Source organism: Pongo abelii, chromosome 8 (genome assembly GCF_028885655.2).
Source record: "Pongo abelii isolate AG06213 chromosome 8, NHGRI_mPonAbe1-v2.0_pri, whole genome shotgun sequence".
Classification (NCBI taxonomy): Eukaryota; Metazoa; Chordata; class Mammalia; order Primates; family Hominidae; genus Pongo; species Pongo abelii.
The window spans coordinates 42,968,691-42,983,944 of NC_071993.2; positions in this window are offsets into that span (position 1 = coordinate 42,968,691).

Consider the following 15,254-nt stretch of genomic DNA (forward strand, 5'->3'; position numbering starts at 1 on the left):
AACAGTTTTGAAACACTCTTTTTGTAGAATCTGCAAGAGGATATTTGGAGCGTTTTGAGGCCTATGCTGGAAAAGGAAATATCTTCACCTAAAAACTAGACAGAAGCATTCTCAGAAACTTCTGTGTGATGAGTGCATTCAACTCACAGACTTGAACGTTTCTTTTGATAGAACAGTTTTGAAACATTACGTTTGTAGAATCTGCAAGTGTTTATTCGGAGCACCTTGAGGCCTATGTTGGAAAAGGAAATATCTTCACATAAAAACTAGAGAGAAGGATTCTCAGAAACTTCTTTGTGATGAGTTCATTCAACTCACAGAGTTGAACCTACCAATTGATAGAGAAGTTTGGAAACACTCTTTTTGTAGAATCTGCAAGTGGATATTTGGAGCCGTTTGAGGCCTATGCTGGAAAAGGAAATATCTTCACATAAAAACTGAACAGAAGCATTCTCAGAAACTTCTTTGTGTTGAGTGCATTCAACTCACGGACTTGAACTTACCTGTAGAAAGAGCAGTTTTGAAACACTCTTTTGGTGAAATCTGCAAGTGGTTATTTGGAGCACTTCGAGGCCTGTGCTGGGATATGGAATATCTTCACCTAAAAACTACAGAGAAGCATTCTCAGAAAGTTCTTCACGATGCATTCATTCAACTCACAGAGTTGAACCTTCCTTTTGATAGAACAGTTTTGAAACACTCTTTTTGTAGAATCTGCAAGAGGATATTTGGAGCGTTTTGAGGCCTATGCTGGAAAAGGAAATATCTTCACCTAAAAACTAGACAGAAGCATTCTCAGAAACTTCTGTGTGATGAGTGCATTCAACTCACAGACTTGAACGTTTCTTTTGATAGAACAGTTTTGAAACATTACGTTTGTAGAATCTGCAAGTGTTTATTCGGAGCACCTTGAGGCCTATGTTGGAAAAGGAAATATCTTCACATAAAAACTAGAGAGAAGGATTCTCAGAAACTTCTTTGCGATGAGTTCATTCAACTCACAGAGTTGAACATACCATTGATAGAGAAGTTTGGAAACACTCTTTTTGTAGAATCTGAAAGTGGATATTTGAAGCCGTTTGAGGCCTATGCTGGAAAAGGAAATATTTTCACATAAAAACTGAACAGAAGCATTCTCAGAAACTTCTTTGTGTTGAGTGCATTCAACTCACAGACTTGAACTTACCTGTAGAAAGAGCAGTTTTGAAACACTCTTTTGGTAAAATCTGCAAGTGGTTATTTGGAGCACTTCGAGGCCTGTGCTGGGATATGGAAAATCTTCACCTAAAAACTACAGAGAAGCATTCTCAGAAAGTTCTTCACGATGCATTCATTCAACTCACAGAGTTGAACCTTCCTTTTGATAGAACAGTTTTGAAACACTCTTTTTGTAGAATCTGCAAGAGGATATTTGGAGCGTTTTGAGGCCTATGCTGGAAAAGGAAATATCTTCACCTAAAAACTAGACAGAAGCATTCTCAGAAACTTCTGTGTGATGAGTGCATTCAACTCACAGACTTGAACGTTTCTTTTGATAGAACAGTTTTGAAACATTACGTTTGTAGAATCTCCAAGTGTTTATTCGGAGCACTTTGAGGCCTATGTTGGAAAAGGAAATATCTTCACATAAAAACTAGAGAGAAGGATTCTCAGAAACTACTTTGTGATGAGTTCATTCAACTCACAGAGTTGAACCTACCAATTGATAGAGAAGTTTGGAAACACTCTTTTTGTAGAATCTGCAAGTGGATATTTGGAGCCGTTTGAGGTCTATGCTGGAAAAGGAAATATCTTCACATAAAAACTGAACAGAAGCATTCTCAGAAACTTCTTTGTGTTGAGTGCATTCAACTCACAGACTTGAACTTACCTGTAGAAAGAGCAGTTTTGAAACACTCTTTTGGTAAAATCTGCAAGTGGTTATTTGGAGCACTTCGAGGCCTGTGCTGGGATATGGAAAATCTTCACCTAAAAACTACAGAGAAGCATTCTCAGAAAGTTCTTCACGATGCATTCATTCAACTCACAGAGTTGAACCTTCCTTTTGATAGAACAGTTTTGAAACACTCTTTTTGTAGAATCTGCAAGAGGATATTTGGAGCGTTTTGAGGCCTATGCTGGAAAAGGAAATATCTTCACCTAAAAACTAGACAGAAACATTCTCAGAAACTTCTGTGTGATGAGTGCATTCAACTCACAGACTTGAACGTTCCTCTTTAAAGAGCAGTTTTGAAACACTCCTTTTGTAGAATCTGCACGTGTTCATTTGGAGCGCTCTGAGGCCTATGTTGGAAAAGGAAATATCTTCACATAAAAACTAGACAGAAGTATTCTCAGAAACTTCTTCGTGATGAGTGCATTCTACTCACAGTGTTGAAGCTTGCGCTTGATAGAGCAGTTTTGAAACACTCTTTTGCTAGAATCTGCAAGTGGATATTTGGAGCGCTTTGAGGCCTATGCTGGAAAAGGAAATGTCTTCGCATAAAAACTAGACAGAAGCATTCCAGGAAACTTCTGTATGATAAGTGCATTCAACTCACAGACTTGAACGTTCCTTTTGATAGAACAGTTTTGAAACATTACGTTTGTAGAATCTGCAAGTGTTTATTCGGAGCACCTTGAGGCCTATGTTGGAAAAGGAAATATCTTCACATAAAAACTAGAGAGAAGGATTCTCAGAAACTTCTTTGTGATGAGTTCATTCAACTCACAGAGTTGAACCTACCAATTGATAGAGAAGTTTGGAAACACTCTTTTTGTAGAATCTGCAAGTGGATATTTTGAGCCGTTTGAGGCCTATGCTGGAAAAGGAAATATCTTCACATAAAAACTGAACAGAAGCATTCTCAGAAACTTCTTTGTGTTGAGTGCATTCAACCCACGGACTTGAACTCACCTGTAGAAAGAGCAGTTTTGAAACACTCTTTTGGTAAAATCTGCAAGTGGTTATTTGGAGCACTTCGAGGCCTGTGCTGGGATATGGAATATCTTCACCTAAAAACTACAGAGAAACATTCTCAGAAAGTTCTTCACGATGCATTCATTCAACTCACAGAGTTGAACCTTCCTTTTGATAGAACAGTTTTGAAACACTCTTTTTGTAGAATCTGCAAGAGGATATTTGGAGCGTTTTGAGGCCTATGCTGGAAAAGGAAATATCTTCACCTAAAAACTAGACAGAAGCATTCTCAGAAACTTCTGTGTGATGAGTGCATTCAACTCACAGACTTGAACGTTTCTTTTGACAGAACAGTTTTGAAACATTACGTTTGTAGAATCTGCAAGTGTTTATTAGGAGCACCTTGAGGCCTATGTTGGAAAAGGAAATATCTTCACATAAAAACTAGAGAGAAGGATTGTCAGAAACTTCTTTGCGATGAGTTCATTCAACTCACAGAGTTGAACCTACCATTGATAGAGAAGTTTGGAAACACTCTTTTTGTAGAATCTGAAAGTGGATATTTGGAGCCGTTTGAGGCCTATGCTGGAAAAGGAAATACTTTCACATAAAAACTGAACAGAAGCATTCTCAGAAACTTCTTTGTGTTGAGTGCATTCAACTCACAGACTTGAACTTACCTGTAGAAAGAGCAGTTTTGAAACACTCTTTTGGTAAAATCTGCAAGTGGTTATTTGGAGCACTTCGAGGTCTGTGCTGGGATATGGAAAATCTTCACCTAAAAACTACAGAGAAGCATTCTCAGAAAGTTCTTCACGATGCATTCATTCAACTCACAGAGTTGAACCTTCCTTTTGATAGAACAGTTTTGAAACACTCTTTTTGTAGAATCTGCAAGAGGATATTTGGAGCGTTTTGAGGCCTATGCTGGAAAAGGAAATATCTTCACCTAAAAACTAGACAGAAGCATTCTCAGAAACTTCTGTGTGATGAGTGCATTCAACTCACAGACTTGAACGTTTCTTTTGATAGAACAGTTTTGAAACATTACGTTTGTATAATCTCCAAGTGTTTATTCGGAGCACTTTGAGGCCTATGTTGGAAAAGGAAATATCTTCACATAAAAACTAGAGAGAAGGATTCTCAGAAACTACTTTGTGATGAGTTCATTCAACTCACAGAGTTGAACCTACCAATTGATAGAGAAGTTTGGAAACACTCTTTTTGTAGAATGTGCAAGTGGATATTTGGAGCCGTTTGAGGCCTATGCTGGAAAAGGAAATATCTTCACATAAAAACTGAACAGAAGCATTCTCAGAAACTTCTTTGTGTTGAGTGCATTCAACTCACGGACTTGAACTTACCTGTAGAAAGAGCAGTTTGAAACACTCTTTTGGTAAAATCTGCAAGTGGTTATTTGGAGCACTTCGAGGCCTGTGCTGGGATATGGAATATCTTCACCTAAAAACTACAGAGAAGCATTCTCAGAAAGTTCTTCACGATGCATTCATTCAACTCACAGAGTTGAACCTTCCTTTTGATAGAACAGTTTTGAAACACTCTTTTTGTAGAATCTGCAAGAGGATATTTGGAGCGTTTTGAGGCCTATGCTGGAAAAGGAAATATCTTCACCTAAAAACTAGACAGAAGCATTCTCAGAAACTTCTGTGTGATGAGTGCATTCAACTCACAGACTTGAACGTTTCTTTTGATAGAACAGTTTTGAAACATTACGTTTGTAGAATCTGCAAGTGTTTATTCGGAGCACCTTGAGGCCTAGGTTGGAAAAGGAAATATCTTCACATAAAAACTAGAGAGAAGGATTCTCAGAAACTTCTTTTTGATGAGTTCATTCAACTCACAGAGTTGAGCCTACCAATTGATAGAGAAGTTTGGAAACACTCTTTTTGTAGAATCTGCAAGTGGATATTTGGAGCCGTTTGAGGCCTATGCTGGAAAAGGAAATATCTTCACATAAAAACTGAACAGAAGCATTCTCAGAAACTTCTTTGTGTTGAGTGCATTCAACTCACGGACTTGAACTTACCTGTAGAAAGAGCAGTTTGAAACACTCTTTTGGTAAAATCTGCAAGTGGTTATTTGGAGCACTTCGAGGCCTGTGCTGGGATATGGAATATCTTCACCTAAAAACTACAGAGAAGCATTCTCAGAAAGTTCTTCACGATGCATTCATTCAACTCACAGAGTTGAACCTTCCTTTTGATAGAACAGTTTTGAAACACTCTTTTTGTAGAATCTGCAAGAGGATATTTGGAGCGTTTCGAGGCCTATGCTGGAAAAGGAAATATCTTCACCTAAAAACTAGACAGAAGCATTCTCAGAAACTTCTGTGTGATGAGTGCATTCAACTCACAGACTTGAACGTTTCTTTTGATAGAACAGTTTTGAAACATTACGTTTGTAGAATCTGCAAGTGTTTATTCGGAGCACCTTGAGGCCTATGTTGGAAAAGGAAATATCTTCACATAAAAACAAGAGAGAAGGATTCTCAGAAACTTCTTTGTGATGAGTTCATTCAACTCACAGAGTTGAACCTACCAATTGATAGAGAAGTTTGGAAACACTCTTTTTGTAGAATCTGCAAGTGGATATTTGGAGCCGTTTGAGGCCTATGCTGGGAAAGGAAATATCTTCACATAAAAACTGAACAGAAGCATTCTCAGAAACTTCTTTGTGTTGAGTGCATTCAACTCACAGACATGAACTTACCTGTAGAAAGAGCAGTTTTGAAACACTCTTTTGGTAAAATCTGCAAGTGGTTATTTGGAGCACTTCGAGGCCTGTGCTGGGATTTGGAATATCTTCACCTAAAAACTACAGAGAAGCATTCTCAGAAAGTTCTTCACGATGCATTCATTCAACTCACAGTGTTGAACCTTCCTTTTGATAGAACAGTTTTGAAACACTCTTTTTGTAGAATCTGCAAGAGGATATTTGGAGCGTTTTGAGGCCTATGCTGGAAAAGGAAATATCTTCACCTAAAAACTAGACAGAAGCATTCTCAGAAACTTCTGTGTGATGAGTGCATTCAACTCACAGACTTGAACGTTTCTTTTGATAGAACAGTTTTGAAACATTACGTTTGTAGAATCTCCAAGTGTTTATTCGGAGCACTTTGAGGCCTATGTTGGAAAAGGAAATATCTTCACATAAAAACTAGAGAGAAGGATTCTCAGAAACTACTTTGTGATGAGTTCATTCAACTCACAGAGTTGAACCTACCAATTGATAGAGAAGTTTGGAAACACTCTTTTTGTAGAATCTGCAAGTGGATATTTGGAGCCGTTTGAGGTCTATGCTGGAAAAGGAAATATCTTCACATAAAAACTGAACAGAAGCATTCTCAGAAACTTCTTTGTGTTGAGTGCATTCAACTCACAGACTTGAACTTACCTGTAGAAAGAGCAGTTTTGAAACACTCTTTTGGTGAAATCTGCAAGTGGTTATTTGGAGCACTTCGAGGCCTGTGCTGGGATATGGAATATCTTCACCTAAAAACTACAGAGAAGCATTCTCAGAAAGTTCTTCACGATGCATTCATTCAACTCACAGAGTTGAACCTTCCTTTTGATAGAACAGTTTTGAAACACTCTTTTTGTAGAATCTGCAAGAGGATATTTGGAGCGTTTTGAGGCCTATGCTGGAAAAGGAAATATCTTCACCTAAAAACTAGACAGAAGCATTCTCAGAAACTTCTGTGTGATGAGTGCATTCAACTCACAGACTTGAACGTTCCTCTTGAAAGAGCAGTTTTGAAACACTCCTTTTGTAGAATCTGCACGTGTTCATTTGGAGCGCTCTGAGGCCTATGTTGGAAAAGGAAATATCTTCACATAAAAACTAGACAGAAGCATTCTCAGAAACTTCTTTGTGATGAGTGCATTCTACTCACAGTGTTGAAGCTTGCGCTTGATAGAGCAGTTTTGAAACACTCTTTTGCTAGAATCTGCAAGTGGATATTTGGAGCGCTTTGAGGCCTATGCTGGAAAGGGAAATGTCTTCGCATAAAAACTAGACAGAAGCATTCCAGGAAACTTCTGTATGATAAGTGCATTCAACTCACAGACTTGAACGTTCCTTTTGATGGAACTCTTTGGAAACACTCCTTTTGTGGAATTTGCAAGGGTTTATTTGGAGCGCTTTGAGGCCTAAGCTGGAAAAGGAAATATCTTCACGTAAGGTCTAGACAGAAGAATTCTCAGAAACTTCTTTCTGATGAGTGCATTCAACACACAGACTTGAACCTTGCTCTTGAAAGAGCAGCTTTGAAACACTCTTTTCGTAGAATCTGCAAGTGGATATTTGGAGCGTTTTGAGGCCTATGCTGGAAAAGGAAATATCTTCACCTAAAAACTAGACAGAAGCATTCTGAGAAACTTCTGTGTGATGAGTGCATTCAACTCACAGACTTGAACGTTTCTTTTGATAGAACAGTTTTGAAACATTACGTTTGTAGAATCTGCAAGTGTTTATTCGGAGCACCTTGAGGCCTATGTTGGAAAAGGAAATATCTTCACATAAAAACTAGAGAGAAGGATTCTCAGAAACTTCTTTGTGATGAGTTCATTCAACTCACAGAGTTGAACCTACCAATTGATAGAGAAGTTTGGAAACACTCTTTTTGTAGAATCTGCAAGTGGATATTTGGAGCCGTTTGAGGCCTATGCTGGAAAAGGAAATATCTTCACATAAAAACTGAACAGAAGCATTCTCAGAAACTTCTTTGTGTTGAGCGCATTCAACTGACGGACTTGAACTTACCTGTAGAAAGAGCAGTTTTGAAACACTCTTTTGGTAAAATCTGCAAGTGGTTATTTGGAGCACTTCGAGGCCTGTGCTGTGATATGGAATATCTTCACCTGAAAACTACAGAGAAGCATTCTCAGAAAGTTCCTCACGATGCATTCATTCAACTCACAGACTTGAACCTTCCTTTTGATAGAACAGTTTTGAAACACTCTTTTTGTAGAATCTGCAAGAGGATATTTGGAGCGTTTTGAGGCCTATGCTGGAAAAGGAAATATCTTCACCTAAAAACTAGACAGAAGCATTCTCAGAAACTTCTGTGTGATGAGTGCATTCAACTCACAGACTTGAACGTTCCTCTTGAAAGAGCAGTTTTGAAACACTCCTTTTGTAGAATCTGCACGTGTTCATTTGGAGCGCTCTGAGGCCTATGTTGGAAAAGGAAATATCTTCACATAAAAACTAGACAGAAGCATTCTCAGAAACTTCTTTGTGATGAGTGCATTCTACTCACAGTGTTGAAGCTTGCGCTTGATAGAGCAGTTTTGAAACACTCTTTTGCTAGAATCTGCAAGTGGATATTTGGAGCGCTTTGAGGCCTATGCTGGAAAAGGAAATGTCTTCGCATAAAAACTAGACAGAAGCATTCCAGGAAACTTCTGTATGATAAGTGCATTCAACTCACAGACTTGAACGTTCCTTTTGATGGAACTCTTTGGAAACACTCCTTTTGTGGAATTTGCAAGGGTTTATTTGGAGCGCTTTGAGGCCTAAGCTGGAAAAGGAAATATCTTCACGTAAGGTCTAGACAGAAGAATTCTCAGAAACTTCTTTCTGATGAGTGCATTCAACACACAGACTTGAACCTTGCTCTTGAAAGAGCAGCTTTGAAACACTCTTTTCGTAGAATCTGCAAGTGGATATTTGGAGCGTTTTGAGGCCTATGCTGGAAAAGGAAATATCTTCACCTAAAAACTAGACAGAAGCATTCTGAGAAACTTCTGTGTGATGAGTGCATTCAACTCACAGACTTGAACGTTTCTTTTGATAGAACAGTTTTGAAACATTACGTTTGTAGAATCTGCAAGTGTTTATTCGGAGCACCTTGAGGCCTATGTTGGAAAAGGAAATATCTTCACATAAAAACTAGAGAGAAGGATTCTCAGAAACTTCTTTGTGATGAGTTCATTCAACTCACAGAGTTGAACCTATCAATTGATAGAGAAGTTTGGAAACACTCTTTTTGTAGAATCTGCAAGTGGATATTTGGAGCCGTTTGAGGCCTATGCTGGAAAAGGAAATATCTTCACATAAAAACTGAACAGAAGCATTCTCAGAAACTTCTTTGTGTTGAGCGCATTCAACTGACGGACTTGAACTTACCTGTAGAAAGAGCAGTTTTGAAACACTCTTTTGGTAAAATCTGCAAGTGGTTATTTGGAGCACTTCGAGGCCTGTGCTGTGATATGGAATATCTTCACCTGAAAACTACAGAGAAGCATTCTCAGAAAGTTCCTCACGATGCATTCATTCAACTCACAGACTTGAACCTTCCTTTTGATAGAACAGTTTTGAAACACTCTTTTTGTAGAATCTGCAAGAGGATATTTGGAGCGTTTTGAGGCCTATGCTGGAAAAGCAAATATCTTCACCTAAAAACTAGACAGAAGCATTCTCAGAAACTTCTGTGTGATGAGTGCATTCAACTCACAGACTTGAACGTTTCTTTTGATAGAACAGTTTTGAAACATTACGTTTGTAGAATCTGCAAGTGTTTATTCGGAGCACCTTGAGGCCTATGTTGGAAAAGGAAATATCTTCACATAAAAACTAGAGAGAAGGATTCTCAGAAACTTCTTTGTGATGAGTTCATTCAACTCACAGAGTTGAACCTACCAATTGATAGAGAAGTTTGGAAACACTCTTTTTGTAGAATCTGCAAGTGGATATTTGGAGCCGTATGAGGCCTATGCTGGAAAAGGAAATATATTCACATAAAAACTGAACAGAAGCATTCTCAGAAACTTCTTTGTGTTGAGTGCATTCAACTCACAGACTTGAACTTATCTGTAGAAAGAGCCGTTTTGAAACACTCTTTTGGTGAAATCTGCAAGTGGTTATTTGGAGCACTTCGAGGCCTGTGCTGGGATATGGAATATCTTCACCTAAAAACTACAGAGAAGCATTCTCAGAAAGTTCTTCACGATGCATTCATTCAACTCACAGAGTTGAACCTTCCTTTTGATAGAACAGTTTTGAAACACTCTTTTTGTAGAATCTGCAAGAGGATATTTGGAGCGTTTTGAGGCCTATGCTGGAAAAGGAAATATCTTCACCTAAAAACTAGACAGAAGCATTCTCAGAAACTTCTGTGTGATGAGTGCATTCAACTCACAGACTTGAACGTTTCTTTTGATAGAACAGTTTTGAAACATTACGTTTGTAGAATCTGCAAGTGTTTATTCGGAGCACCTTGAGGCCTATGTTGGAAAAGGAAATATCTTCACATAAAAACTAGAGAGAAGGATTCTCAGAAACTTCTTTGTGATGAGTTCATTCAACTCACAGAGTTGAACCTACCAATTGATAGAGAAGTTTGGAAACACTCTTTTTGTAGAATCTGCAAGTGGATATTTGGAGCCGTTTGAGGCCTATGCTGGAAAAGGAAATATCTTCACATAAAAACTGAACAGAAGCATTCTCAGAAACTTCTTTGTGTTGAGTGCATTCAACTCACAGACTTGAACTTACCTGTAGAAAGAGCAGTTTTGAAACACTCTTTTGGTAAAATCTGCAAGTGGTTATTTGGAGCACTTCGAGGCCTGTGCTGGGATATGGAATATCTTCACCTAAAAGCTACAGAGAAGCATTCTCAGAAAGTTCTTCACGATGCATTCATTCAACTCACAGAGTTGAACCTTCCTTTTGATAGAACAGTTTTGAAACACTCTTTTTGTAGAATCTGCAAGAGGATATTTGGAGCGTTTTGAGGCCTATGCTGGAAAAGGAAATATCTTCACCTAAAAACTAGACAGAAGCATTCTCAGAAACTTCTGTGTGATGAGTGCATTCAACTCACAGACTTGAACGTTCCTCTTTAAAGAGCAGTTTTGAAACACTCCTTTTGTAGAATCTGCACGTGTTCATTTGGAGCGCTCTGAGGCCTATGTTGGAAAAGGAAATATCTTCACATAAAAACTAGACAGAAGCATTCTCAGAAACTTCTTTGTGATGAGTGCATTCTACTCACAGTGTTGAAGCTTGCGCTTGATAGAGCAGTTTTGAAACACTCTTTTGCTAGAATCTGCAAGTGGATATTTGGAGCGCTTTGAGGCCTATGCTGGAAAAGGAAATGTCTTCGCATAAAAACTAGACAGAAGCATTCCAGGAAACTTCTGTATGATAAGTGCATTCAACTCACAGACTTGAACGTTCCTTTTGATGGAACTCTTTGGAAACACTCCTTTTGTGGAATTTGCAAGGGTTTATTTGGAGCGCTTTGAGGCCTAAGCTGGAAAAGGAAATATCTTCACGTAAGGTCTAGACAGAAGAATTCTCAGAAACTTCTTTCTGATGAGTGCATTCAACACACAGACTTGAACCTTGCTCTTGAAAGAGCAGCTTTGAAACACTCTTTTCGTAGAATCTGCAAGTGGATATTTGGAGCGTTTTGAGGCCTATGCTGGAAAAGGAAATATCTTCACCTAAAAACTAGACAGAAGCATTCTGAGAAACTTCTGTGTGATGAGTGCATTCAACTCACAGACTTGAACGTTTCTTTTGATAGAACAGTTTTGAAACATTACGTTTGTAGAATCTGCAAGTGTTTATTCGGAGCACCTTGAGGCCTATGTTGGAAAAGGAAATATCTTCACATAAAAACTAGAGAGAAGGATTCTCAGAAACTTCTTTGTGATGAGTTCATTCAACTCACAGAGTTGAACCTACCAATTGATAGAGAAGTTTGGAAACACTCTTTTTGTAGAATCTGCAAGTGGATATTTGGAGCCGTTTGAGGCCTATGCTGGAAAAGGAAATATCTTCACATAAAAACTGAACAGAAGCATTCTCAGAAACTTCTTTGTGTTGAGCGCATTCAACTGACGGACTTGAACTTACCTGTAGAAAGAGCAGTTTTGAAACACTCTTTTGGTAAAATCTGCAAGTGGTTATTTGGAGCACTTCGAGGCCTGTGCTGTGATATGGAATATCTTCACCTGAAAACTACAGAGAAGCATTCTCAGAAAGTTCCTCACGATGCATTCATTCAACTCACAGACTTGAACCTTCCTTTTGATAGAACAGTTTTGAAACACTCTTTTTGTAGAATCTGCAAGAGGATATTTGGAGCGTTTTGAGGCCTATGCTGGAAAAGGAAATATCTTCACCTAAAAACTAGACAGAAGCATTCTCAGAAACTTCTGTGTGATGAGTGCATTCAACTCACAGACTTGAACGTTTCTTTTGATAGAACAGTTTTGAAACATTACGTTTGTAGAATCTGCAAGTGTTTATTCGGAGCACCTTGAGGCCTATGTTGGAAAAGGAAATATCTTCACATAAAAACTAGAGAGAAGGATTCTCAGAAACTTCTTTGTGATGAGTTCATTCAACTCACAGAGTTGAACCTACCAATTGATAGAGAAGTTTGGAAACACTCTTTTTGTAGAATCTGCAAGTGGATATTTGGAGCCGTTTGAGGCCTATGCTGGAAAAGGAAATATCTTCACATAAAAACTGAACAGAAGCATTCTCAGAAACTTCTTTGTGTTGAGTGCATTCAACTCACGGACTTGAACTTACCTGTAGAAAGAGCAGTTTTGAAACACTCTTTTGGTAAAATCTGCAAGTGGTTATTTGGAGCACTTCGAGGCCTGTGCTGGGATATGGAATATCTTCACCTAAAAACTACAGAGAAGCATTCTCAGAAAGTTCTTCACGATGCATTCATTCAACTCACAGAGTTGAACCTTCCTTTTGATAGAACAGTTTTGAAACACTCTTTTTGTAGAATCTGCAAGAGGATATTTGGAGCGTTTCGAGGCCTATGCTGGAAAAGAAATATCTTCACCTAAAAACTAGACAGAAGCATTCTCAGAAACTTCTGTGTGATGAGTGCATTCAACTCACAGACTTGAACGTTTCTTTTGATAGAACAGTTTTGAAACATTACGTTTGTAGAATCTGCAAGTGTTTATTCGGAGCACCTTGAGGCCTATGTTGGAAAAGGAAATATCTTCACATAAAAACTAGAGAGAAGGATTCTCAGAAACTTCTTTGTGATGAGTTCATTCAACTCACAGAGTTGAACCTACCAATTGATAGAGAAGTTTGGAAACACTCTTTTTGTAGAATCTGCAAGTGGATATTTGGAGCCGTATGAGGCCTATGCTGGAAAAGGAAATATATTCACATAAAAACTGAACAGAAGCATTCTCAGAAACTTCTTTGTGTTGAGTGCATTCAACTCACAGACTTGAACTTACCTGTAGAAAGTGCAGTTTTGAAACACTCTTTTGGTGAAATCTGCAAGTGGTTATTTGGAGCACTTCGAGGCCTGTGCTGGGATATGGAATATCTTCACCTAAAAACTACAGAGAAGCATTCTCAGAAAGTTCTTCACGATGCATTCATTCAACTCACAGAGTTGAACCTTCCTTTTGATAGAACAGTTTTGAAACACTCTTTTTGTAGAATCTGCAAGAGGATATTTGGAGCGTTTTGAGGCCTATGCTGGAAAAGGAAATATCTTCACCTAAAAACTAGACAGAAGCATTCTCAGAAACTTCTGTGTGATGAGTGCATTCAACTCACAGACTTGAACGTTTCTTTTGATAGAACAGTTTTGAAACATTACGTTTGTAGAATCTGCAAGTGTTTATTCGGAGCACCTTGAGGCCTATGTTGGAAAAGGAAATATCTTCACATAAAAACTAGAGAGAAGGATTCTCAGAAACTTCTTTGTGATGAGTTCATTCAACTCACAGAGTTGAACCTACCAATTGATAGAGAAGTTTGGAAACACTCTTTTTGTAGAATCTGCAAGTGGATATTTGGAGCCGTTTGAGGCCTATGCTGGAAAAGGAAATATCTTCACATAAAAACTGAACAGAAGCATTCTCAGAAACTTCTTTGTGTTGAGTGCATTCAACTCACAGACTTGAACTTACCTGTAGAAAGAGCAGTTTTGAAACACTCTTTTGGTGAAATCTGCAAGTGGTTATTTGGAGCACTTCGAGGCCTGTGCTGGGATATGGAATATCTTCACCTAAAAACTACAGAGAAGCATTCTCAGAAAGTTCTTCACGATGCATTCATTCAACTCACAGAGTTGAACCTTCCTTTTGATAGAACAGTTTTGAAACACTCTTTTTGTAGAATCTGCAAGAGGATATTTGGAGCGTTTTGAGGCCTATGCTGGAAAAGGAAATATCTTCACCTAAAAACTAGACAGAAGCATTCTCAGAAACTTCTGTGTGATGAGTGCATTCAACTCACAGACTTGAACGTTTCTTTTGATAGAACAGTTTTGAAACATTACGTTTGTAGAATCTGCAAGTGTTTATTCGGAGCACCTTGAGGCCTATGTTGGAAAAGGAAATATCTTCACATAAAAACTAGAGAGAAGGATTCTCAGAAACTTCTTTGTGATGAGTTCATTCAACTCACAGAGTTGAACCTACCAATTGATAGAGAAGTTTGGAAACACTCTTTTTGTAGAATCTGCAAGTGGATATTTGGAGCCGTTTGAGGCCTATGCTGGAAAAGGAAATATCTTCACATAAAAACTGAACAGAAGCATTCTCAGAAACTTCTTTGTGTTGAGTGCATTCAACTCACGGACTTGAACTTACCTGTAGAAAGAGCAGTTTTGAAACACTCTTTTGGTGAAATCTGCAAGTGGTTATTTGGAGCACTTCGAGGCCTGTGCTGGGATATGGAATATCTTCACCTAAAAACTACAGAGAAGCATTCTCAGAAAGTTCTTCACGATGCATTCATTCAACTCACAGAGTTGAACCTTCCTTTTGATAGAACAGTTTTGAAACACTCTTTTTGTAGAATCTGCAAGAGGATATTTGGAGCGTTTTGAGGCCTATGCTGGAAAAGGAAATATCTTCACCTAAAAACTAGACAGAAGCATTCTCAGAAACTTCTGTGTGATGAGTGCATTCAACTCACAGACTTGAACGTTTCTTTTGATAGAACAGTTTTGAAACATTACGTTTGTAGAATCTGCAAGTGTTTATTCGGAGCACCTTGAGGCCTATGTTGGAAAAGGAAATATCTTCACATAAAAACTAGAGAGAAGGATTCTCAGAAACTTCTTTGCGATGAGTTCATTCAACTCACAGAGTTGAACATACCATTGATAGAGAAGTTTGGAAACACTCTTTTTGTAGAATCTGAAAGTGGATATTTGAAGCCGTTTGAGGCCTATGCTGGAAAAGGAAATATTTTCACATAAAAACTGAACAGAAGCATTCTCAGAAACTTCTTTGTGTTGAGTGCATTCAACTCACAGACTTGAACTTACCTGTAGAAAGAGCAGTTTTGAAACACTCTTTTGGTAAAATCTGCAAGTGGT